The sequence below is a fragment of the Triticum aestivum genome, chromosome 2A (assembly GCF_018294505.1).
Source record: "Triticum aestivum cultivar Chinese Spring chromosome 2A, IWGSC CS RefSeq v2.1, whole genome shotgun sequence".
NCBI classification, from domain to species: domain Eukaryota; kingdom Viridiplantae; phylum Streptophyta; class Magnoliopsida; order Poales; family Poaceae; genus Triticum; species Triticum aestivum.
The window spans coordinates 652,337,883-652,362,906 of NC_057797.1; positions in this window are offsets into that span (position 1 = coordinate 652,337,883).

The window sequence follows — 25,024 nt, forward strand, 5'->3', positions numbered from 1 at the left end:
CCCTATGGTCCACAAGCTCCGCGAGATCGTCTGTTTCCGGATGATCATGTTGAGCTTCCAGGCTATGGAGGTGACTTCTACGAGGACTACTACGGATCGGTCTGAGTTAGTGGTAGTATCACTAGTTCGCACTAGCTGTGTCGTCTATCGTCCTGCGTGACTCGTGGGATATGACCTAGTTTGTACTCTTTCCGGAGATGTAGAAAAATAATGTATAGGAGCTTGGAATGCCTCCGATGAGATGTAATCCTCTGTTCACCGTAATAGTACTTTGTTTGGTCTTGTACTAAACCCTGTATGGTGTGTATGACGATGGAATAAAAGAAGCAGTTTCTGTATTTACCATGTCATACGGATGATCATCTTGCATTTCGAGTTATTCCTTACATATTATATCCTATGTCGGAATTTTATCATCCTGACTAAATCATTGTCTTGTTTACCTAGGATGGTCAACACGCGCACTAACCCTGCTCCTCAAGAGCAGGCCGAAGGCAGTGAAGTCAGGGATGCAAATCTGCCTCATCCTCCTTCCCTAGCCGAGGTTATGATGGAAGCTGAGAGAAACAAGCGGGAGACCAACCGTTTGTTGGAGCGTATTGAACAGAACACAGCACACCATCAGAGGACTAACGTGGTGTCACTCAGTGATTTTATCAAATTACATCCACCCATGTTCCACCACTCCGTCGAGCCTCTCGACGCTGATGACTGGCTTCGCAGTATCGCTCACAAACTGCGTTCCGCGCTGGTAGCGGAGGCTGACAAGGTCACCTTTGCTGCATATCATCTTGAAGGCCCCGCCAGTCTATGGTGGGAGAATTATGGAACTATGCGCCCGGCGGGCCATGTCACTACTTGGGCTGAATTCAGCGAGGCTTTCCGTGAACATCACATTCTGGAGGGTCTCATGGACCGTAAACATGAGGAATTTTGCAGTTTCACCCAAGGCCGACTTTCTGTGGATGTTTACAGCAGGGAGTTTGGTAACCTCGCACGATATGCAACCGAGGAAGTTTCTACTGACGCCAAGAAACAGGCAAGGTTCCGTAAGGGCCTTAGTCCTGAGCTTCGTCGTGACCTCCGTCTGCATGAGTGCACATCTTTCCAGAAACTTGTCAACAAAGCCATCAGTGCTGAAACTGGTCAGACTGACTATGACGCAACACGCAAGCATGGCCGTGACATGGGTTCCTCATCCGGTGCTGGTCCTCAGAAGCGCCGCGTGTGGGTGCCCAACACCGCCCTGCCACCCAGGTTCACACCGAGGCCATCTTTCCAGGCGCCTCGCCCGGTTCAACAGTCTGCTCCAGTCAGGCCCTATGGGGGTCCAACCAACAATGCTCCTCCACGTACCAGTTCCGTGACTTGTTTCAAGTGTGGGGAATCAGGCCACTATATGCGTGAGTGTCCCCAAACCAACCCCAACCAGTCTGCTAAAGCTGTTGGCCGTGGCAAGCCGACGGGGAAAATATTCCACGCCAAGCCGGTCACTGCTTCACGTGGCCATGTCAACTGTATCTCGGCCGAAGAAGCTCAAGAGGATCCCAACGTCGTTCTTGGTACGCTTCTTGTTAATTGCCACCCGGCATCTGTTCTTTTTGATACAGGAGCCTCTCATTCCTTTATATCCGAAAATTATGCTCGTTTGCATAACGTTGCATTCTGTGACATGCCATCCACTATGGAAATTTCTACCCCTGGGTCTAGATGGCAGACCTCTAGGGTAAGTTATGGAAATGAAATCCAAGTCGGCAGACTTGTTTTCCTTGCGTCTTTGATAGCCCTTAAATCTTCAGATATTAATATCATTCTGGGTATGGACTGGATGTCGGCTCATCAAGCCAAAATTGATTGCTTCTCTAGGACTGTTCAACTCACCCAACCTTCGGGAAAGATAGTCAATGTCTTGACCCGATTAGCCAAGCGACAGTTATATTCTCTTAACGCCAGCCCTTTGCCAGACCTTGAGGACATTCCGGTAGTCCGTGACTTCCCGGATGTCTTTCCAGAAGAATTGCCAGGTGTTCCACCTGACAGGGATGTTGAGTTCGTAATAGACCTCATTCCAGGAACCGTTCCGATTGCTAGAAGACCCTATAAAATGGCACCCCTAGAACTAGCCGAGCTTAAGAAACAACTCGATGAGTCCTTGAAAAAGGGTTTCATCCGACCTAGCTCATCTCCGTGGGCTTGCCCTGTCCTATTCGTCAAGAAGAAGGATGGTACGGACCGGATGGTTGTAGATTACCGACCTGTCAATTTGGTCACAATCAAGAACAAATATCCACTTCCTAGGATCAACAACCTGTATGATCAGCTCGCTGGATCCTCAGTCTTCTCCAAGATGGATTTGAGGTTGGGCTACCATCAAATCAAAATCAGAAACGGGGACATTCCTAAAACGGCCTTTGTTACTCGTTATGGCCAATACGAGTACACCGTCATGTCTTTCGGTTTAACCAACGCTCCAGCCACCTTTTCTCGGTTAATGAACTCAATCTTCATGGAGTATCTGGATAAATTCGTCGTAGTTTATCTCGATGATATACTCATCTACTCCAAGAACGAGGAAGAACATGCCGAACATCTAAGGCTAGTGTTGAAGAAACTTCGAGAGCATCGCCTTTATGCCAAATTTTCTAAATGTGAATTCTGGTTGTCAGAAGTGACCTATCTGGGTCATGTAATATCTGGTAAAGGTATTGCTGTTAACCCTGAGCGAGTTCAAGCCGTCCTTAATTGGACTCCACCTGAATCGGTCAAGCAAGTTCGGAGTTTTCTGGGCTTAGCGAGCTATTGTCGTCGCTTTGTCGAGAACTTCTCCAAGGTTGCTAAACCTCTAACCGAACTCCTCAAGAAAGATAAGAAGTTCGAATGGACTCCACAATGTGAGCACAGCTTTCAGGAACTGAAAAGACGCCTGACTTCTGCTCCCGTACTGGTACCGCCAGACTTTTCCAAGGACTTTGTTATCTACTGCGACGCCTCGCGACAAGGACTAGGTTGCATTCTCATGCAAGATCGACACGTAATTGCCTACGCTTCACGACAATGGCACCCACATGAGGAGAATTATCCTACTCATGATCTATAGCTTGCAGCCGTAGTCTATGCACTTAAGACCTGGCGACATTACCTCCTCGGTAACCGTTGCGAAATATTCACTGATCACCAAAGTCTGAAGTACATCTTCACCCAACCGGATCTGAATCTCAGGCAAAGACGTTGGGTTGAATTGATCACAGACTTCGACTTAGGAATAACCTACACCCCAGGGAAAGCCAACGTCATGGCTGATGCGCTAAGTCATAAATCTTATTGTAACAACCTGATGTTACAACAAAGTCAACCGCTTCTCCATGAGGAATTTCGGAAGCTTAACCTTCACATTGTACCTCAAGGTTTTCTTTCCACCTTGGTGGCAAAACCTACCCTTACGGATCAGATTATCAAAGCACAGAAGGTAGATCCGGGAATCTCCCGCATCAAGAGAAACATTCAGAAAGGAATTGCGAACTGCTTCTCCATTAATGATCAAGGGGTCGTTTACTTTGGGGATCGACTAGTGGTTCCCAAAGTGCGCAACCTGAGGCGATTGATCCTTAAGGAAGCTCATGAATCTCCTCTCACCATTCATCCCGGTAGTACTAAGATGTATCAGGACCTACGCCAGAGGTTCTGGTGGACTAGGATGAAGAGAGAAATTGCTCAGTATATTGCTAATTGCGACGTCTGTCGTCGTGTAAAAGCAGAGCATCAACGGCCTGCTGGCACCCTTCAACCCTTAGCTATTCCTGAATGGAAATGGGATAAAATTGGTATGGATTTCATTACCGGTTTTCCCAGGACCAAGAGAGGGAATAATGCTATTTTCGTCGTTGTCGATCGTCTTTCCAAAGTAGCCCATTTCTTACCTGTTCGTGAGAGTATAACCGCTAGCCAGCTGGCAGACTTATACATCTCTCGAATAGTGTCCCTCCATGGTGTTCCTTTGGAAATTAACTCGGATCGAGGAAGTCTTTTCACCTCTCGATTTTGGGAAAGTTTCCAAAATGCTATGGGAACCCGTCTCTCCTTTAGCACCGCTTTCCACCCTCAGTCGAGTGGTCAAGTGGAACGCGTCAACCAGATTCTAGAAGACATGCTTCGAGCCTCTGTTATCTCATTTGGAATGGACTGGGAGAAGTGCCTTCCATTTGTCGAATTCGCTTACAACAACAGCTACCAGTCTAGCTTGGGTAAAGCCCCTTTTGAAGTTCTCTATGGACGACGGTGTCGAACACCCCTTAACTGGTCAGAGACTGGGGAAAGACAATTCTTTGGCCCAGATATGATTCAGGAAGCAGAAGAACAAGTTTGTATCGTTCGTGAAAAGTTGAAAACAGCCCAATCTCGTCAAAAGAGTCAATATGACCGAAAATATAAGGCTATGACTTTCGAGGTTGACGAGAAGGCTTATCTTCGGGTCACCCCTCTGAAGGGAACCCATCGTTTCGGTATCAAAGGCAAATTGGCTCCTCGTTACATTGGACCTTTTCGCATTCTCGCCAAGCGAGGAGAAGTTGCCTACCAGTTGGAACTACCTCCGCATCTCTCTAGAGTCCATGATGTCTTCCACGTTTCTCAACTCAGGCGTTGCTTCTCGGATCCTATCCGTGGAGTGGACCACGAAATGCTTGATCTCCAAGATAATCTTACATATCGAGAGTACCCCGTTCGTATCCTCGATCAGGCCAAACGTACCACCCGACGTCATAATATCAAGTTTCTCAAAGTTCAATGGTCGCACCATTCTGAGGATGAAGCAACTTGGGAAAGGGAGGATCGTCTTCGACTTGAATATCCCGCCTTCTTCCCGGAGGAACCCAAATCTCGGGACGAGATTCTTTTGAGTGGGGGTGAGTTGTCACACCCTAGCTAGTCATGCATCAGAGTGTGTGCATCATGTTTAAAATTCCATTTAATTTGAAATGGGGAATTATGAAACCCTCAGAATCATTTCTGAAAAATGATCCAAATAAAAATTTCTCCAAAAGGGTCCAAGAAAATGCTCATGTTGCTCTCTGAAAATATTGGACAGAGATAAAAATCAAACCAATATTTTTAAGAGCTCATAGGTATTTATTTTGGGCATTTGGAATTAATGCATAAATATTTGCATTGGAAATATATTATTTATATATATTAATATATGTCCAAATATTATGCCATTTATAAAGGAGCTCTGGAATAATATATCTAGCTCCTGCAAAAAAATTGGCATAAGGTAAATAAATGATTTAATATATTTTTTAAATCAAAACAAATGTCAGAAATTAGAAAAAGAAAAATAAATAAAAGGAGGAGCTTACCTGGGCTCCTCCCTGTGCAGCCCAGCCAGCTGGCCGGCCCAGCCAGCATGCGGCCCAGCCCGCCTCCCTCCTCTGTCGTCTTCGTCCTCGACAGAGGGAGGGGAGTGTGGCCGGCGCGCGCACGCGCCACCGCGCCACGCCACCTGCTCGCCTGCTTGCCTGCCCTCCCCTCCTCGCTCGATGCCCCGGACGACGCCACGCCTCCCCCCCTGCTCTCACTCACTCTCCCTCGGCTCTTCCCTCCTCTCCCTTGCTCTCTCTCTCACGGCCGAACACCACCATCGCCGTCGTTCGCCATAGCAGCCGTCACCGGCCACCCCTCGCTCCCCCGACTAGCTCAGGAGCTCCGCCTCGACCCCCTCTTCCTCCCCACCGCTTCACGGGCCTCCGGAAGCCCTGCATCGCCGCCACGTCGCCGTTCCCCTCCTCGGGCTCCGACCACCATCGCCGTCGAATTCGCCGTCTCCAGCGCGTCCCCGAGCCCGTTTCGACGCCCACTGCAACCGCGGTGAGCTTCGCCACCGTTTCCCCCTCTTTTCCCCCTCGTTCCCGCACCGTAACCCCGTTTCCCACCACGGCCGAACCTCCGCCGTCGCCGAGCTCGCCGTCGACGCAGCTCCGGTGACCATTTGGTCACCCCGGCGACTCCAACAAGTCCGTAAGGACCCGTAGAGCCCCTACAGCGCCTCAGCTCCCTCGCTTGCGAGCAGCAGCACCGATTCCGACCGCACCCGAACTCCGGCCGCCGCTCACGAGCTCGCCGTCGTCGGTACAGGCCACCTCAGGCACGGCCACCACCACCGTTCGACGCGCGGGAGCAAGGGCTCTCCAACGAGCCCAAGCACGGCCTCGCCTGTGCTCTGTAGCGCGTTTCCGCATCGCGCCGCCGTCTCGGGCCTCGCCGGCGTCATGTCGCCGGTGGGTTTGACCCCCCTTGACCACAGCAGGACCCCCCTGTGTCCCTGGCAGGTGGGCCCAGCCTTGTAGCTAATTAGGATTAGCACTAACCGAATCAGTTAAACTAACTACCCCCCTGACACTGACCAGTGGGCCCCAGCGCCACTAATTCCAAATTAGGATTAATTTAACCCTGTTAAACCCCCCTGTCACTGACGTGTGGCCCCCACACGTCAGGTTTGACCCCAGCCAGCCGCAGTTGACCACTGACGTCATGCTGACGTCATGCTGGCGCAATAATTATATTTCTGGATTTAATTTAAATCAGGAAATTCCAGAATATTATTTAAACTTCAAAAATTCATAACTTTTATTCTGTAACTCCAAATTGGACAAATTATATATGAAAAATGATCAGAAAAATCCAATCTATCCATCTGTACTATTTTCATGCATGATAAAACAAGTTAAATTGATGTTTTAAGCAGAACAAGGAAAAGCACTTTAAAAGGCCATGCTTGAGTTTGAAAATTGAATCTTTGATTCAAATTTGTTCAAACCCTTCTGGTTTTAGCTGCATTAGTCCAACACACTCATATTGCCATGTTTCATACATGCATCATATTGTTGCACATTGTTTGGTGATGGTTGTGTATCGGTGTCCTTTGCGACAGGTTCTGCCTCCGAGGAGTACCGTGATTACCCTAACGAAGAACCGTATCAGTGCATCGAACCATCAGGCAAGCAACCAACCATTTGATCATATCGATACAATCCCATGTTCTCGCTCCTGCTCTCTTTTACTGCATTAAGACAACGCGTTTCAAACTGCTGTGTGCTACGGTAGTTGAACCCATTTCCTCTGCATGACCTGTCATTGCCACAGTAACTAGATGAAACCCACTAGCATGTGTAGGAGTTGATTGAGCCATATGTATGTGTTGTTCCTACCTTGCTATGCCTGCTATGCTTAGAGTCGTGTCAGGTCTGGTTCATCTGGGTGATGGGCTAGAGTGAAATGAATATGTCGGTAATGAGAGTGGTGTGGTGAACATGATTTGGTAAAGGTATCGATGAGAGGCCATGTAGGAGTACATGGTGGGTTGTTTCATTGAAGCCGACCTTAAGCACTGAGATCTGTATGTGTGATTTAAGAATCAGCTACTACCATGCATTGGGCCCGAAACCAATGGACCCTCTCGGCTTCTTATTCACCCTAGTTCTCCGTCCAGGAGTTGCAAGTAGTTTCTGGTGTTTGTAGCCTACTGGAGGCCGTGGACAGCGCTGACCGTAGGGGTGGGCTGTGATGCGGTAGGTACGTGGCACGGTGTACCGAATACCCGTTAGGTATCTCGGGAACCCTGTTCACATCGTTCGGGGCCGTATGGGAAACCTCGGCCGGACTCCCTGCGGATGGAACCTGAATAGGCGATAAACCTGGACTGGAGGCTTAGGTGATTAGGTAGGTCGTGGCCGACACCCACGTTGGGCTTCCGCTTGAAGGTTGCCGAGTACATGTCGTGTAAGCGACGGTAAGTGGTGAGAGCGTGTAAGCGATGGTGTGCTCGGTTGGGCGCTACGGCGACCGTGGCCACGACGGCGACATCGCCGGCGGCGTGGAGCTCTCGGTCGAGGTGGAGCTAGGGCCTAGAGGTCGGGAGAGACCAGGGAAGAAGGGGGAAACGCTCCGGGGGCTCACCGCGGTTGCAGTGGGCGTCGAAGCGGGCTCGGGGACGCGCCGGAGACGACGAATTTGACGGCGACGGTGGTCGGAGTCCGAAGAGGGGAACGGCGACGTGGCGGCGATGCAGGGCTTCCGGAGACCCGTGGAGCGGTGGGGAGGAAGAGGGAGTTGTGGCGGAGCTTCTGAGCTAGTCGGGGGAGCGAGGGGTGGTCGGAGACGACCGCTACGGCGAACGGTGGCGACGGTGGTGTTCGGCCGTGTGAGAGAGAGAGCGAGGGAGAGGAAGGAGAGCTCCACGCCGCCGGCGATGTCGCCGTCGTGGCCACGGTCGCCGTAGCGCCCAACCGAGCACACCATCGTGCTCCACACATCACCAGGAGCACGTAGAACGCACCAACACCTCCCCAAACCCCCTGCAACACTGATCCCGACCGCACCCGAACTCCGGCCGCCGCAGCCGAGCTCGCCGCCGTCAACTCCGGCCACCCCGAGCCCAACCACCACCACCAATAGACGCGGCTCAACCTCAGCAACACGTAGATGCCTTCCGCCGTCCATTTGGTCGCCGGAATGGCAAAAAGCACTCTCGCCGCCGTCTCGGATCTCGCCGGCGTCATGTCGCCGGTGGGGTTTGACTTGACCGACCTGGGGTTTGACCCCCCAGGGTCACTGACGCGTGGGCCCTGTCGGCCAGGTGGTTAGGTTAGCGCTAACTACTGTTAGTCAACCCCCCCTGACACTGACAGTGGGCCCCAGCGCCACTAATTAGTAATTAGGATTAATTTAAATCTGTTTAACCCCCCCTGTCACTGACGTGTGGCCCCCACACGTCAGGTTTGACTTCAACCAGCCACAGTTGACCACTGACGTCACACTGACGTCAGGCTGACGCAGTAATTGAATTTCTGGATTTAAATTAAATCAGGAAATTCCAGAATATTATTTAAACTTCAAAAATTCATAACTTTTATTCTGTAACTCCAAATTGGACAAATTATATATGAAAAATGATCAGAAAAATCCAATCTATCCATCTGTACTATTTTCATGCATGATCAAACAAGTTAAATTGATGTTTTAATCAGAACAAGGAAAAGCACTTTAAAAGGCCATATTTGAATTTGGAATTTGAATCTTTGGTTCAAATTTGTTCAAACCCATCTGGTTTTAGTTGCATTAGCCCAACACACTCATATTGCCATGTTCCATGCATGCATCATATTGTTGCATATTGTTTGGTGATGTTTGTGTATCGGTGTCCTTTGCGACAGGATCTGTTCCCGAGGAGTACCGTGATTACCCTAACGAAGAACCGTATCCGTGCAACGAACCATCAGGCAAGCAACCAACCATTTGATCATATCGATACAATCCCATGTTCTCGCTCCTGCTCTCTTTTACTGCATTAAGACAACGCGATTCAAACTGCTGTGTGCTACGGTAGTTGAACCCATTTCCTCTGCATGACCTGTCATTGCCACAGTAACTAGATGAAACCCTCTAGCATGTGTAGGAGTTGATTGAGCCATATGTATGTGTTGTTCCTACCTTGCTATGCCTGCTATGCTTAGAGTCGTGTCAGGTCTGGTTCATCTGGGTGATGGGCTAGAGTGAAATGATTATGTCGGTAATGAGAGTGGTGTGGTGAACACGATTTGGTAAAGGTATCGATGAGAGGCCATGTAGGAGTACATGGTGGGTTGTTTCATTGAATCCGACCTTAAGCACTGAGATCTGTATGTGTGATTTAAGAATCAGCTACTACCATGCATTGGGCCCGAAACCAATGGACCCTCTCGGCTTCTTATTCACCCTAGTTCTCCGTCCAGGAGTTGCAAGTAGTTTCTGGTGTTTGTAGCCTACTGGAGGCCGTGGACAGCGCTGACCGTAGGGGTGGGCTGTGATGCGGTAGGTACGTGGCCGGGTGTACCGAATACCCGCTAGGTATCTCGGGAACCCTGTTCACATCGTTCGGGGCCGTATGGGAAACCTCGGCTGGACTCCCTACGGATGGAACCTGAATAGGCGATAAACCTGGACTGGAGGCTTAGGTGATTAGGTAGGTCGTGGCCGACACCCACGTTGAGCTTCCTCTTGAAGGTTGCCGAGTACATGTCGTGTAAACGGCGGTAAGTGGTGAGAGCGTGTATGAAGAAGTACACCCCTGCAGGGTTATCATAATCTATTCGAATAGCCGCGTCCGCGGTAAAGGACTACTTGGTTGCCTATACAGTTCATAGACAAGTAAATGGAAAACTACTAAAAGCCTCAAGATAAGTGTGAGTGCCGAGGATGGCTCTTCCGTAGGAAGACGGAGGCGGATCCTGGGTAGCGTATTGAATTGGTGAGTAGTGGACTCGTGTGCGCAAAACCATTTCAAGTTGGAGTATCGTAGGATAGTCTAGCCAAGAGTCAAAGCTGGCTTGCTGCAATAACTCCACCAACCCTTCTTGATAATATGCATGTATGTAGGATCTGATGTAAGTCTTGCTGAGAACCTTTGTACTCATGTTGCTATAATCTACATTTTTACAGAAGACGCTGCAACCCCTTCTGATGGGTTCTATGTAGACGTTGACATCAACGAGTAGGCTAAAGACCCAGGTGGTGACCCTGAGCTTGTGAAGGACCACGTAGTATAGTAGGCTTTCCAAGCCTCTTTTATTTTACTAGTTGTCTGTACTCAGACAAGTTACTTCCGCTGCTGGTTTGTATGACTGTATGACTTGTATGTTGGGTCGTGAGACCCGTACCTTTGTGTATGTTATGTATGGCTCCCTGAGCCTTAAATAAAGTACTTGTGTCGTAGAGTCATGTTGTGATGCTTCGTTGTATTTGCACATATTGAGCATATTGTGTGTATGATTGAAATGCTTGGTATGTGTGGGATCTGACTATCTAGTTGTTTATCTTTAGTAGCCTCTCTTACCGGGAAATGTCTCCTAGTGTTACCGCTGAGCCATGGTAGCTTGCTACTGCTCTGGAACACTTAGGCTGGCCGGCATGTGTCCTTCTTCGTTCCTGTGTCTGTCCCTTCGGGGAAATGTCACGCTTTGAGTACCGGAGTCCTGTTAGCCCGCTACAGCCCGGTTTACCGGAGTCCTGCTAGCCCAGTGCTACAGCCCGGACCCACTTGCTGATGACCGAGACGTTCGGAGCTGGGTCATGGATGCCTGTCCCTGTAAGTCTGTGCCACTTTGGGTTTACGACTAGTCATGTCAGCCCGGGCTCCTTATCATATGGATGCTAGCGACACTATCATATACGTGAGCCAAAAGGCGCAAACGGTCCCGGGCAAAGGTAAGGCGACACCCGTGGGGATACCGTGCGTGAGGCCGCAAAGTGATATGAGGTGTTACCGGCTAGATCGATGTGACATCGAGTCGGGGTCCTGACACAAGTCCAAACCATTTTTGGATTTTATTTCAATTATTTTTTCTCACAAATCTTTTCTGTCACTTATTTTGAGCCTAAGTCATTTTCAAAGCAAATACCAAGATGCAATTGATTTTTGACCTCAAACCAACTCCCCTGGATAGTCCTTGGTACCCACAACCTAGAACCATCTTGACCCACTCCTCTTATTTTCAAATATTTCAAATTTCAGTCTCTGCAAATTTGGACCAGATTTTCCAAATTTGGTGAAATTCATATCTTCTCTGCTCCAAAAATTCCACAAAAATTCAGGCAGCCTCCTGGTGCAATGAGAGGCCACTCCACCAAAAATCAGCTCAAGCAGAGCCTCCCTCATACCAAAATCATTCTGTCGAACACCTAGCCTGCATAGTTTCTATACACTTTCAGAAAGTTCAGAGTTTCAGAGTTCAGTGTCGTTTTTCCTTCGTCAGACTTCGGTCACGCGGCCACAGTGCACCCTGGCATGATGCACACGGCCTTTTCCCCTTGGCTAGCACCCCGCACGCACGCTTGGCCGATTCCTGGCGTCGGTGGCGACGAGCCTCGCCGGCGTTGGAAGTTTCTGCGGTGGCTGCGCCACCCGTGGCGGCCAGCGAGGGCCCGAGCCCGCTCGCCACGCCACCCGGCGCCGCCCAACACCCCCTGGCTCTCCGCGTGTCCCTGCCATGCCAGCGCACGCCCGTGGCACCGTCGCCGTGGCCCGGCAAGCACAGAGCGTGCTCCCTGCCGCTGACGGGCCCGCGCCGCCCCGTTCCGCTGAGCACGCCCAAAGCAACCAATCCTGGCTTGTTTAGCACCTAAACGGACCCAGTGAACCCCCACGACGGCGCTCAACCCCTAAACCTCCCCGACCAATGCCCTGCGCCGCCGTAAACTTCGCTGGAGAACCCCGTTCTCGGCCACCGCCTCGGACCGCCTATAAACAGGGCTCCCGAGCTCGCCCTCGAGGACACGCCCCCTCTGCATCTCACCAGCACCCCACCAGGCCAACAGGGGGACCTCGAGGAGGTCTCCTCCCCCAGCTCCGGCCGCCCCGTTCCTCCTCGGCCTCCACCTCGTTTCACTCCGGTGAGGCCATCCCCGGTGCCCAAATCCCGTCAGTTACCCCCTCTAGATACCAGAGGTCTAACCCCCTCCTCAATTTTATCTCCGCAGCTCTCTCCGATGAGGCCCTCGACCACCCGAACAGTCGTCCGCCGGAGCAAGGCTCGCCGTCGATGTGGTGCTCGCCGGCGACCACCACCACCACCAATCGACGCGGAATGACGCCCTGAACACGGAGGTACCCTCCGATCCCCCTGCCTCGCCGTGGATCGCCGCCGGCGACCGCCGCGGCTCTCGGGCACCGTCGAGCCCTGCTGCCTCTTTTTGAAAATTCAAACCTGACGGGCGGGACCGGCCTGTCAGCCTCTCTGTCCTTTCTAAATGAACCGTTTTCTGAAAGCGTGTTCTGCCAAAATGCGCTTTCCCTCTGGGCTGGCGTATTCTCTATCGAAGCGTTTTCTGTTTTTATAAGTTAGCCCCTGGAAACTTTCTGTTTCATTACAGATGAGTCCCTGGACAAAAACCTTTATAGTTTTTAAACAAAAATATATTTTTGATTGATTCTTTTTCTGTCCTCTTTAGAATTTTGTCTAGTTTTTTATCAGATTTATTTGAAAAATATTTGGAATAATTTTTGTGCACCTCTCAGTATTTACGTTAGCGCGTGTGTTTTCTTTATACCGTAGATACCGAAGGAGGTGACGGAACCGCGAACTTCACCGAGCTAGGCTCCGACTACTCTGAACCAGGCAAGCATGTTTGAACTTTTGATATGATGATTGTTTTGGCATGTTTGCATTAAGTAGTTTCATGGCATGTTGACGAGCATACCGACGAATATCATGTTACATGCAACGTTGAAGTAAGTGAGTATCGAGAATCCATCAGCGGATGGATGTGAGTATGAATGGCCATGTGTTGGCATGAGGATGGGTAAGATGGCAGTGTTTTAGCATGCCAGTCTTATGCCCAACTATATGACTTCAGTGTCAAACCGTATCGTTCCAGTTCCTCCCATTTCCTTCCCTGTACTACCACATGTTTTCCGCAAGGAATATGGCTTAGTAAGTTGCAAACCGCTTTCCTGGTACACACCAAAAGGAGAGGCCATGATGATGGTTCCATGGCCCTGGATTAAAGCCAGTCATCCGGTTAGGGGGCATGGGTGTTTCTGGTTGGGACCGAGAGGGGGGCACCCCTTAGAGCGCTCGTATATAAATTTGATCCCATGCTATTCGAGATTGTGATCTCCCCGTCTCAAAAGTTTTTCTTGGACGATGTCTAGGGTGATTCCTGACATCGAGAGGTAGGATGGGTGTGTACTAGTTAGCTGTGTTTTCTTCCGAAATACTGTAAACGGAACTAGTACTTCGTGACTACGGAAATCCGTTGGCTGTGGGAAAATTTTAGTACAAACTCTGCAGAGTCATACATTCCTTGAATCATCTATCCCATGTCCAAGTTCGGTATTATCTTGTCCTGACAGTGTCAGTTTGATGACAGAGACTCCGGTGAAAGACATGAGTGCTAAGTCCGGTTAAATGTTTATTCTTGTGGATGGACTAACTCGTTTATTATCATGAGTTGATTATTTATTATGAGCGTTATTTCCTTGTGAATAAAAGCCCCTTTCTGCGATGTCGCTCAGATGTCCGACTGTGGCATTTTTATTATTTACTTTCAATAAAAGCCCTTTCTGCGATGTCGCTCAGACGTCCGACTATGGCATTGTTATTGTTTACTTTCAATAAAAGCCCTTTCTGCGATGTCGCTCAGACGTCCGACTGCGGCAGTACTGTTATTTACTTTCAATATAAGCCCTTTCTGTGATGTCGCCCCGACGTCTGACTATGGCACGCATGTCTTTTATTTTCAGTTTAAGCCCTTTACGTGGTGTCGCTTAGACGCCCGACTGCGGCATGATCTTTATTTATTTGTTCACCTTTCGAGGCATCGCTTCAGACACCCGATCGGTTTTCCATTTATTTTTGTTGGGATTTCAGGCGGACTACCGCCGATTCCCTTTTACTTACCTTGCTTGCTAAATTTTGAATGTGCATTGGTAAATTAATCATGACGAATTCATGCATGCATTTGTTATATCTTACGTCCGAACTGTCTTGCGAGTACTTTCCAAGTACTCACCTGGCTTGTTGATTTGGCCAGATGCTGACGAAGGCGATCTCATGGATGAAGAGTTTGATAGCGAGTCCGACGCCTAGAGGAATCCCAGTCAGTCTCGTGCGACCCTGGATTTGGTCACTTAATTATATCCGCTTCCGCTACCCGAATAAGTTCATCGAGCCTTGAAGGAAATATTCCCTGGAGGCAATAATAAAGTTATTATTTATTTCCTTATTTCATGATAAATGTTTATTATTCATACTAGAATTGTATTAACCGGAAACATAATACATGTGTGAATACATAAACAAACAGAGTGTCACTAGTATGCCTCTACTTGACTAGCTCGTTAATCAAAGATGGTTATGTTTCCTAACCATGGACAAAGAGTTGTTATTTGATTAACGGGATCACATCATTAGATGAATGATCTGATTGACATGACCCATTCCATTAGCTTAGCACCCGATCGTTTAGTATGTTGGTTTTGCTTTCTTCATGACTTATACATGTTCCTATGACTATGAGATTATGCAACTCCCGTTTACCGGAGGAACACTTTGTGTGCTACCAAACGTCACAACGTAACTGGGTGATTATAAAGGAGCTCTACAGGTGTCTCCAAAGGTACATGTTGTGTTGGCGTATTTCGAGATTAGGATTTGTCACTCCGATTGTCGGAGAGGTATCTCTGGGCCCTCTCGGTAATGCACATCACTTAAAGCCTTGCAAGCATTGCAACTAATGAGTTAGTTGCAGGATGATGTATTACGGAACGAGTAAAGAGACTTGCCGGTAACGAGATTGAACTAGGTATTGAGATACCGACGATCGAATCCTGGGCAAGTAACATACCGATGACAAAGGGAACAACGTATGTTGTTATGCGGTCTGACCGATAAAGATCTTCGTAGAATATGTAGGAGCCAATATGGGCATCCAGGTCCCGCTATTGGTTATTGACCGGAGAAGTGTCTCAGTCATGTCTACATTGTTCTCAAACCGTAGGGTCCGCACGCTTAAAGTTACGATGCCAGTTATTATGAGTTTATGCATTTTGATGTACCGAAGTTTGTTTGGAGTCCCGGATGTGATCGCGGACATGATGAGGAGTCTCGAAATGGCCGAGACATAAATATTGATATATTGGACGGCTATATTCGGACACTGGAATTGTTCCGGGTGATTTCGGAGAAAACCGGAGTGCCGGAGGGGTTACCGGAACCCCCCGGGGAAGTATTGGGCCTTAGTGGGCCTTAGGGGAGAGAGAGGGATGCAGCCTAGGAGGTGGCGCCCGCCCCCCATGGGGAGTCCGAATTGGACTAGGAGGGGGGGCGGCCCCCTTTCCCTCTCCCTCTCCCTCTATTTCCTTCCCCCTCTTCTTTCCTAGTTGGACTAGGAAAGGGGAGTCCTACTCCCACTAGGAGAAGGACTCCCCCCTCCCTTGGCGCACCCCATAGGGTCGGCCGGCCTCCCCCTTGCTCCTTTATATACGGGGGCAGGGGGGCACCCCTAGACACACAAGTTGATCTTTGTGATCGTTCCTGAGCCGTGTGCGGTGCCCCACTCCACCATATTCCACCTCGGTCATATCGTTGCAGTGCTTAGGCGAAGCCCTACGCTGGTAGAACATCATCATCGTCACCACGCCATCGTGCTGACAGAACTCTTCCCCGACGCTTTGCTGGATCAGAGCCCGGGGAACGTCATCGAGCTGTACGTGTGCTAAGAACTCGGAGGTGCCGGAGTAACGGTGCTTAGATCGGTCGGATCGGGAAGACGTACGACTACTTCCTCTACGTTGTGTCAACGCTTCCATTGTCGATCTACAAGGGTACGTAGATCATACTCTCCCCTCCCGTTGCTATGCATCACCATGATCTTGCGTGTGCGTAGCAAATTTTTTGAAATTACTACGTTCCCTAACAATGGCATCCGAGCCTGTGTTGATGTTATATGCACGAGTAGAACACAAGTGAGTTGTGGGCGATATATGTCATACTGCTTACCAGCATGTCATACTTTGGTTCGGCAGTATTGTTGGACGAAGTGGCCCGGACCAACATTACGCGTACGCTTACGCGAGACCGGTTCTCCCGACGTGCTTTGCACAGAGGTGGCTTGTGGGTGACAGTTTCTCCAACTTTAGTTGAACCGAGTGTGGCTACGCCCGGTCCTTGCGAAGGTTAAAACAGCACCAACTTGACAAACTATCGTTGTGGTTTTGATACGTAGGTGAGATTGGTTCTTGCTTAAGCCCGTAGCAGCCACGTAAAACTTGCAACAACAAAGTAGAGGACGTCTAACTTGTTTTTGCAGGGCATGTTGTGATGTGATATGGTCAAGACATGATGCTAAATTTTATTGTATGAGATGATCATGTTTTGTAACCGAGTTATCGGCAACTGGCAGGAGCCATATGGTCGTCGCTTTATTGTATGCAATGCAATCGCCCTGTAATGCTTTACTTTATCACTAAGCGGTAGCGATAGTCGTAGAAGCATAAAGATTGGCGAGACGACAACGATGCTACGATGGAGATCAAGGTGTCGCGCCGGTGACGATGGTGATCATGACGGTGCTTCGGAGATGGAGATCACAAGCACAAGATGATGATGACCATATCATATCACTTATATTGATTGCATGTGATGTTTATCTTTTATGCATCTTATCTTGCTTAGATTGACGGTAGCACTATAAGATGATCTCTCACTAATTATCAAGAAGTGTTCTCCCTGAGTATGCACCGTTGCAAAAGTTCTTCGTGCTGAGACACCACGTGATGATCGGGTGTGATAAGCTCTACGTTCAAATACAACAGGTGCAAAACAGTTGCACACGCGGAATACTCAGGTTATACTTGACGAGCCAAGCATATACAGATATGGCCTCGGAACACGGAGACCGAAAGGTCGAGCGTGAATCATATAGTAGATATGATCAACATAGTGATGTTCACCAATGAAACTACTCCATCTCACGTGATGATCCGACATGGTTTAGTTGATTTGGATCACGTAATCACTTAGAGGATTAGAGGGATGTCTATCTAAGTGGGAGTTCTTTAATTTATCATGAACTTAGTCCTGGAAGTATTTTGCAAATTATGTTGCAGATCAATAGCTCGCGTTGTTGCTTCCCTATGTTTATTTTGATATGTTCCTAGAGAAAATTGTGTTGAAAGATGTTAGTAGCAATGATGCGGATTGGATCCATGATCTGAGGTTTATCCTCATTGCTGCATAGAAGAATTATGTCCTTGATGCACCGCTAGGTGACGGACCTATTGCAGGAGAAGATGCAGACGTTATGAACGTTTGGCTAGCTCAATATGATAACTACTTGATAGTTTAGTGCACCATGCTTAATGGCTTAGAATCGGGACTTCAAAGACGTTTTGAACGTGATGGAGCATATGAGATGTTCCAGGAGTTGAAGTTAATATTTCAAGCAAATACCCGAGTTGAGAGATATGAAGTCCCTAACAAGTTCTATAGCTAAAAGATGGAGGAGAATCGCTCAACTAGTGAGCATGTGCCCAGATTGTCTGAGTACTACAATCGCTTGAATCAAGTGGGAGTTAATCTTCCAGATAAGATAGTGATTGACAGAATTATCTAGTCACCATCACCAAGTTAATAGAACTTTGTGATGAACTATGATATGCAAGGGATAACGGAAATGATTCCCAAGCTCTTCGTAATGCGGAAATTGACGAAGGTAGAAATCGAGAAAAACATCAAGTGTTGATGGTAGACAAGACCACTAGTTTCAAGAAAAGGGTAGAGGGAAGAAGGGGAACTTCAAGAAGAACAGCAAGCAATTGCTGCTCAAGTGAAAAAGCCCAAGTCTGGTCCTAAGCCTGAGACTAAGTGTTTCTACTGCAAAAGGACTGGTCACTGGAAGCGGAACTACACCAAGTGATTGGCGGATAAGAAGGATGGCAAAGTGAACATAAGTATATTTGATATACATCTTATTAATGTGTACTTTACTAGTGTTTATAGCAACCCCTCAGTATTTGATACTAGTTCAGTTGCTAAGATTAGTAACTCGAAATAGGAGTTGCAGAATAAATAGAGACTAGTTAAGGGTGAAGTGACGATGTGTGTTGGAAGTGGTTCCAAGATTGATATGATCATCATCGCAAACTCCCTATAATTTCGGGATTAGTGTTGAACCTAAATAAGTGTTATTTGGTGTTTGCGTTCAGCATGAATATGATTTGATCATGTTTATTGTAATACGGTTATTCATTTAAGTAAGAGAATAAATTGTTGTTTTGTTTACATGAATAAAACCTTATATGGTTACACACCCAATGAAAATAGTTCGTTGGATCTCGATCGTAGTGATACACATAATCATAATATTGAAACCAAAAGATGCAAAGATAATAATGATAGTACAACTTATTTGTGGCACTGTCGTTTAGGTCATATTGGTGTAAAGCGCATGAAGAAACTCCATGCTGATGGGCTTTTGGAATCACTTGATTATGAATCAGTTGATGCTTGCGAACCATGCCTCATGGGCAAGATGACTAAGACTCCGTTCTTCGGAACAATGGAGCGAGCAACAGATTTGTTGGAAATCATACATACTGATGTATGTGGTCCGATGAATATTGAGGCTCGCGACAGGTATCATTATTTTCTGATCTTCATAGATGATTTGAGCAGATATGAGTATATCTACTTAATGAAACATAAGTCTGAAACATTTGAAAAGTTCAAAGAATTTCAAGTGAAGTGAAATATCATCGTAACAAGAAAATAAAGTTTCTACGATCTGATCATAGAGAAGAGTATTTGAGTTACGAGTTTGGCCTTCAGTTAAAAAACAATGTGAAATAGTTTCACTACTCACGCCACCTGGAACACCACAATGTAATGGTGTGTCCGAACGTCATAATCGTACTTTATTAGATATGGTGCGATCTATGATGTCTCTTACCGATCTACCACTATCGTTTTGGGGTTATGCATTAGAGACAGCTGCATTCACGTTAAATAGGGCACCATCTAAATCCGTTGAGATGACACTGTATGAACTATGGTTTGGCAAGAAACCTAAGCTGTCGTTTCTTAAAGTTTGAGATTGCAATGCTTATGTGAAAAAGTTTCAACCTGATAAGCTCAAACCCAAATCGGAGAAATGTGTCTTCATGGGATATCCAAAGGAAACTATTGGATACACCTTCTATCACAGATCCGAAGGCAAGATTTTGTTGCTAAATTCGGAAACTTTCTAGAGAAGGAGTTTTCTCTCGAAAGAAGTGAGTGGGAGGAAAGTAGAAAACTTGATAAGGTAATTGTACCTTCTCCTTATTGGAAAGTAGTTCATCACATAAATCTGTTCTTGTGACTACTACACCAATTAGTGAGGAAGCTAATGATGATGATCATGTAACTTCAGATCAAGTTACTACCGAATCTCGTAGGTAAACCAGAGTAAGATCCACACTAGAGTGGTAAGGTAATCCTGTTCTGGAAGTCATGTTACTAGACCATGACGGACTTGCGAACTATGAGGAAGTGATGATGAGCCCAGATTCCGCGAAATGGTTTGAGGCCATGAAATCTGAGATATGATCCATGTATGAGAACAAAGTTTGGACTTTGGTTAACTTGCTCGATGATCGGCAAGGAATTGAGAATAAATGGATCTTCAAGAGGAAGACGGACGCTGATAGTAGTGTTACTATCTACAAAGCTAGAATTGTCGCAAAAGGTTTTCGACAAGTTCAAGGTGTTGACTATGATGAGAGATTCTCACTCGTATCTATGCTTAAGTCTGTCTGAATCATGTTAGCAATTGACGCATTTTATGAAATCTGGCAAATGGATAAATAAAACTGAATTCCTTAATGGATTTATTAAAGAAGAGTTGTATACGATGAAACTAGAAGGTTTTGTCAATCCGAAAGGTGCTAACAAAATGTGCAAGCTCCAGCGATCCATCTATGGACTGGTGCAAGCATCTCGGAGTTGGAATATATGCTTTGATGAGTTGATCAAAGCATATAGTTTTATACAGACTTGCGGTGAACCCTGTATTTACAAGAAAAGTGAGTGGGAGCACTACAACATTTCTGATAAGTATATGTGTATGACATATTGTTGATCGGAAATAATGTAGAATTATTCTGCAAAGCATAAAGGAGTGTTTGAAAGGATTTTTTCAAAGAAAACCTCGGTGAAGCTACTTACATATTAAGCATCAAGATCTATAGAGATAGATCAATATGCTTGATAAGTTTTTTCAATGAGTACATACCTTAACAATATTTTGAAGTAGTTCAAAATGGAACAGTCAAAGAAAAAGTTTCTTGCCTGTGTTACAAGGTGTGAAGTTGAGTAAGACTCAAAGCCCGACCACGGCAGAAGATAGAAAGAAAGTCATTCCCTATGCCTTAGTCATAGGTTCTATAAAGTATGCCATGCTGTGTACCAGATCTATTGTATACCATACACTGTGTTAAGAGAGGGAGTACAAAGTGATCTAAGAGTAGATCACTGGACAGCGGTCAAAATTATCCTTAGTGGAATAAGGAAATATTTCTCAATTATCGAGGTGACAAAAAGGTTCGTCGTAAAAAATTACGTCGATGCAAGTTTTGACACAGATCTGGATGACTCTAAGTCTTCATCTGGATACATATTGAAAGTGGGAGCAATTAGCTAGAGTAGCTCTGTGCAGAGCATTGTAGACATAGAATTTTGCAAAATACATACGGATCTGAATTTGGCAGGCCCATTGACTAAATTTCTCTCACAAGCAAAACATGATCACTCTTTGGGTGTTAATCACATAGCGATGTGAACTAGATTATTGAATCTAGTAAAACCTTTTGGGTGTTAGTCACATGGAGATGTGAACCAATCACATAAAGATGTGAACTATTGGTGTTAATCACATAGCGATGTGAACTAGATTAGTGACTCTAGTGCAAGTGGGAGACTGAAGGAAATATGCCCTAGAGGCAATAATAAAGTTATTATTTATTTCCTTATTTCATGATAAATGTTTATTATTCATGCTAGAATTGTATTAACCGGAAACATAATACATGTGTGAATACATAGACAAACAGAGTGTCACTAGTATGCCTCTACTTGACTAGCTCGTTAATCAAAGATGGTTATGTTTCCTAACCATGGACAAAGAGTTGTTATTTGATTATTGGGATCACATCATTAGATGAATGATCTGATTGACATGACCCATTCCATTAGCTTAGCACCCAATCGTTTAGTATGTTGCTATTGCTATCTTCATGACTTATACATGTTCCTATGACTATGAGATTATGCAACTCCCGTTTGCCGGAGGAACACTTTGTGTGCTACCAAAAGTCACAACGTAACTGGGTGATTATAAAGGAGCTCTACAGGTGTCTCCAAAGGTACATGTTGGGTTGGCGTATTTCGAGATTAGGATTTGTCACTCCGATTGTCGAAGACGTATCTCTGGGCCCTCTTGGTAATGCACATCACTTAAAGCCTTGCAAGCATTGCAACTAATGAGTTAGTTGCAGGATGATGTATTACGGAACGAGTAAAGAGACTTGCCGGTAACGAGATTGAACTAGGTATTGAGATACCGACGATCGAATCTCGGGCAAGTAACATACCGATGACAAAGGGAACAACGTATGTTGTTATGCGGTCTGACCGATAAAGAGCTTCGTAGAATATGTAGGAGCCAATATGGGCATCTAGGTCCCGCTATTGTTTATTGACCGGAGACATGTCTCGGTCATGTCTACATTGTTCTCGAACCGTAGGGTCCGCACGCTTAAAGTTACGATGACAGTTATTATGAGTTTATGCATTTTGATGTACCGAAGTTTGTTCGGAGTCCCGGAGGTGATCACGGACATGACGAGGAGTCTCGAAATGGTCGAGACATAAAGATTGATATATTGGACGGCTATTTTCGGACACCGGAATTGTTCCGGGTGATTTCGGAGAAAACCGGAGTGCCGGAGGGGTTACCGGAACCCCCCGGGGAAGTATTGGGCCTTAGTGGGCCTTAGGGGAGAGAGAGGGCTGCAGCCTAGGAGGTGGCGCCCCCCCCCCCCATGGGGAGTCCGAATTGGACTAGGAGGGGGGCGGCCCCCTTTCCCTCTCCCTCTCCCTCTCTTTCCTTCCCCCTCTTCTTTCCTAGTTGGACTAGGAAAGGGGAGTCCTACTCCCACTAGGAGAAGGACTCCCCCCTCCCTTGGCGCACCCCATAGGGACGGCCGGCCTCCCCCTTGCTCCTTTATATACGGGGGCAGGGGGCACCCCTAGACACACAAGTTGATCTTCGTGATCGTTCCTGAGCCGTGTGCGGTGCCCCCCTCCACCATATTCCACCTCGGTCATATCGTTGCAGTGCTTAGGCGAAGCCCTGCGCCGGTAAAACATCATCATCGTCACCACGCCGTCATGCTGACGGAACTCTTCCCCGACGCTTTGCTGGATCGGAGCCCGGGGAACGTCATCGAGTTGTACGTGTGCTAAGAACTCGGAGGTGCCGGAGTAACGGTGCTTGGATCGGTCGGATCGGGAAGACGTACGACTACTTCCTCTACGTTGTGTCAAGGCTTACGTTGTCGATCTAAAAGGGTACGTACATCATACTCTCCCCTCCCGTTGCTATGCATCACCATGATCTTGCGTGTGCGTAGGAATTTTTTTGAAATTACTACGTTCCCTAACAAGCCTCACCTCGACGCTCGATGAGATGCTAGTTTAAGAGTCATGTTATCTCACTCCCCACTGTGATTTTCCACCACCACCCTATTCTCGAGTCAGTAGTATGCCACCACACCACTGTGTCATATCCGCCATTATGTATAATTATTGGCGCGCTTGTAATAATTTGTTGAGCAGCCTTAGCTCGACCTTGTAATATATTCTATGCTACTGGCTTATTGTATCAAGAATTTGTCTACCAGTGAGGAGGATTTCTCTCATACTGGACTCAAAAGATTGGTTTCTCAATAAATATTTTTATTGGAAAACCGGTCGTGACAACAATCAAACACTCGTACAATCCTGTAGGATTCAAGACGATATTCCACTATAATCCCATGTTTTTCCTATTCCCGCGTTCTTAGCTTTTTTATAAAAACAAATTGATTTTGAATGAGATGAACTATAAGAATTAAACGAAGGGCTACATCAGACATATATGACTTAGAGCTTACATGCTATAGTGTGGTATTTATTCATAATTTGGTTGCAAAATCTGATGCGTGCAATGCACGTGTACCTTACTAGTACTTCGAGTTTGTGCAAAACATGTAAACTAGAATACCAATGGCACGCTACACAGTGTCTCTCTTACAGTTCATGAAGCCATGTGGCACATGTGTAGGCGTTGTCGCGACCTCCTTGCGTGGATTGATCATAGTGATGTGCTGCTGGTTCCAGAAGAATGTACTCGTCCTCCCAGAGCCATACTGGCGGTACATGCACGAAGCGAAGATGTGCACACACGCCATGCACGCACTCATTCCTCGCACGCACACGTGGGTACACGGGCGGATGCAATTTTGTACCAAGATCCACCCCATGTGATAATTTGACGCGTGTAAAGTCGTTCACTTCATTGATGCTCAATTAATACAGCGCATGCAAATTGAGTGGACGTGAGGGCGGAAGAAAGACATTATTACTCCACTGTGCGCATGCGAGTAGTTAAATCGTGGGTTGCTAGTAGTACTTCCATTGGTCTCCTTCGTATTTACGCATTTGAGCAGTGTAGTACTTGAAATTTATGTTCTGCTAAACTCATCGGGAGCCGTTTCGGCCTCGAAACCAAAACCATCAATTAATCTTTACCTTGTTCCCATCACATTCGAAAGCCTGCTCACACCTACTAGTAGTACGTACCAAACCTGAACGTGTTCCCACTATGCAGGTATTAGTACTAGTGCTAGTACTTAGGTTATAAAAAGGGGAACTACCTAACCGAAAATCACTCTACCTTTCCTCCTCATAAGTGCTTCTTCTTCGTCCGTCGTTGCCATGGCCGTGAGCGGAGCTCTAGGTCGAGAACTACTCGTAACAAGGGAGCGGCAACCAAGGCTGCGGAAAAAAAGAGAGGGCTCGCCGCCACACAGAGACCTCGAGAGATCTCTCACAGGCAGGCGATGGCTCCCAGGAGCGCCTAGCCGCGGAGGCGAACATGCCGAGCTGGCGGAGCTGGAGTCGTTATCCCTCGACGGCATGCCCGATCAGCTCAATAAGCAGAAGGACTTCATCCAAGGCTTGATGGAGTTGCTGAAGGAGAGCGTCGACGACATGCCTGCTGAGATCAATCAGCAGGGCGAGTTGACCATCGGCTTGGTGATGCTGCTGAAGAAGAGCATTGCCTCGGAGAAGAAGGCGACCGGCGAAATCCTGTGACTTCGGGAGGATAATGCAAAGCTCTGACACGAGATCGACCTGATGAAGGAGAAGAACACCGGTTGGAAGAAGCTGCATGAGAATAGTAGTTCCTCGAT